This window comes from Anguilla rostrata, chromosome 4, assembly GCF_018555375.3.
Source record: "Anguilla rostrata isolate EN2019 chromosome 4, ASM1855537v3, whole genome shotgun sequence".
In the NCBI taxonomy this organism is placed as follows: Eukaryota; Metazoa; Chordata; class Actinopteri; order Anguilliformes; family Anguillidae; genus Anguilla; species Anguilla rostrata.
In genome coordinates this window covers 14,971,699-14,974,298 of record NC_057936.1, presented here as the reverse complement: position 1 = coordinate 14,974,298, position 2,600 = coordinate 14,971,699, and positions in this window count along the sequence as shown.

Genomic DNA, 2,600 nt, shown 5'->3' with positions numbered 1-2,600 from the left:
CTATGTGTATGTGTTCAAATCATTTAAGTAGTTTGTGAACACAGCATCACTGTGTTTGTGTGTGTGTGTGTGTGTAAGGAGTTTATTGCCTGTCCGTAGCAACATGACAGTGGCACCGGCGACTGGGAAAGGAAACAGCTGTGGAGACACAGAGTGTGTTCCTTCTCCCTCAGCACTACACTCAGAGTGTCAGCACGAGCCCCCAGCTGCATGTAGACCAGGCCTCAGTCACAGTGTGAGGGCAGCTGCTGACATTTATAGAGGGACCAACTAGGCCATGGGCAGGGTGTTACACCACTGGAAGAATTCAGCACAAGAGTAAACACACACTCTCACAAGAATGTGAAGCCATCCATCTGTGAAGCCTGCGAAAACCGCTCAGTCTGATTATTTCATTTGTAAGATAACATAGAGATAACGCAAAGCATGCACTTTGGTTAATTGTATATGAATCTCAACCTTCATGAGCTCAAGGTAAGTGATTGTAAAATTTTCAGGACTTCCTTGCACACAAACACACATTCTGTCATTTCATAAGAATCGCTGCAGTTTACCTGTAAGGGAGCAACCACGATGTTACCCATTTTTAGATCTTCTAAGGTACGATTCATAAAAGTATTTGATGGAAGGTGGTGTTGGGATATGTAGGGACTGTTGAGCAAGGCAGCAGCAAGCAGCCCTAGGGGAGTGTGAAGTGTAATTAAAGCTTTTATTCTTTCAGTAAATAAATCTGGCAAGCTCCTGTACAGTCCCTATGAAAAGGGTGCTAATTGACCCGAAGTGGAAAACAATCCCTTTGTAAACCTCTTTAAATACACCCCTGTGGATTTCTGTAAGGTTATCAGCACACCCAAATGAAATCCCAAAAGGCATGAAAGACAATATTAAAGAGGTTTACCCTGGTTGACACCTGAGTGTGAAGTACAGGTTAATTCAGTAATTGGTGGAGTTACACCATGCTGCAAAACTGACATTAGCATTACATTACATTACATTACATTTATTTGGCAGACGCTTTTATCCAAAGCGACGTACAAAAGTGCATTTCATCGTCATGGACAACTACAAAACACAGGTTCAATAAGATACTCATTTCGTACAGCTATTATTAGCCATGAACACTGTTTAGATCACACGGTGAACACTATTCTGACCTAACTTATGCCAAAACTAGGGAGAAGAACAATCTACAATATTAGGATAAATACAAATTACCAAAAAGTGCTGGAATGGGGGGTACATGTATCATGAGTGTCATGAAAGGGGGAATTTAAAATGAAATGATATACAGAGTGGTGGTAGTTAGTCCAGGTATATTCTGAAGAGATGCGTCTTCAGACCATGGCGGAAGATGAGTAGTGAGGGAGAGGTTTGAAGAGGGACAGGGAGTTTGTTCCACCACTGGGGAGCTAGGGTGGAGAAGCTCTGTGATCCCTTTACTCGGGTGCGAGGGAGTACAAGGCGCCCTGCTGCTGCAGAGCGGAGTGGTCGAGCAGGCATATAGAATCAAATCATGTCCTGCAAGTAGATAGGGGCCATTCTTTTGGCTGCAGTGTAGGCAAGGATGAGGACTTTGAACCTAATCCTGGCAGCGACCGGTAGCCAGTGGAGTGACCGCAGCAGAGGAGTGACGTGGGAGAATTTGGGAAGGTTGTAGATGAGTTGGGCAGCAGCATTTTGAATCATCTGTAGTGGCTGTATGGCACAAGCTGGCTTGCAAGGATTGAGTTGCCGTAATCAAGGCGGGAGGGCACCATAGCCTGGAAAAGCAGCTGGGTGGAGTGTGTAGTCAGGTATGGTCGAATCCTTCTGATGTTGTACAGAAGGAATCTGCAGGATCGTGATGTTGCCTTGATGTGCTCCTTGAGGCCCAGCTGGTCATCCAGGACCACCCCCAGGCTCTTTGCAGAGTGAGAGGTAGTCATTGTGATGCCATCAAATGAATGGCATTAAGCATAAGTGTAGTATTTCATTTTAGTTATCATGTAATTTTGGCAACAACCCAGGACTGACTTTTTCACTAGAGACTAGGTTCTCCTCTGTAAGAAGAGTAACAACCTCAAAAGAAAATTTGATAGCAATTAATGAGGGAAAAATCAAGGAAAGTTGCTGTTCCAGTCAAGAACTGGTAGTAAGTGGGAACATTGATTCAGCCTCAATATGAACACACATATTAGGCTATAATCTGTAAAGCAACACACTTCAAGCTATATATCAAATTAAATGTGTCAATAAACCAAGAAGAAATAACATATAGTTATAGGAATATTTTTCCAATTTGTTCAGAGCATAAAGACAATCCTTCCCTTTCCATTTTATTGCAAATCCTTTAAATGACTTTGGATCTGGAGCCAGAAGACATTTAGAATGCCATGTATTGCCATATATGTTCCCATCAAATACACCATGTTGAGCAAGACTGTAATATTATTATTATGGCACATAATCACACTGGTTTAGCTAAAGAAATTCTAGTATAAGCAGGTGCTGTCCATTGACTCCCATCTGAACTTCTGTTGTTCTTTGCAGTCAGGTGAGGCTATTGTGCAGTACATATAAAAGTATTTATGGAAGAGGTACAATAAATTTAACATTCTGGA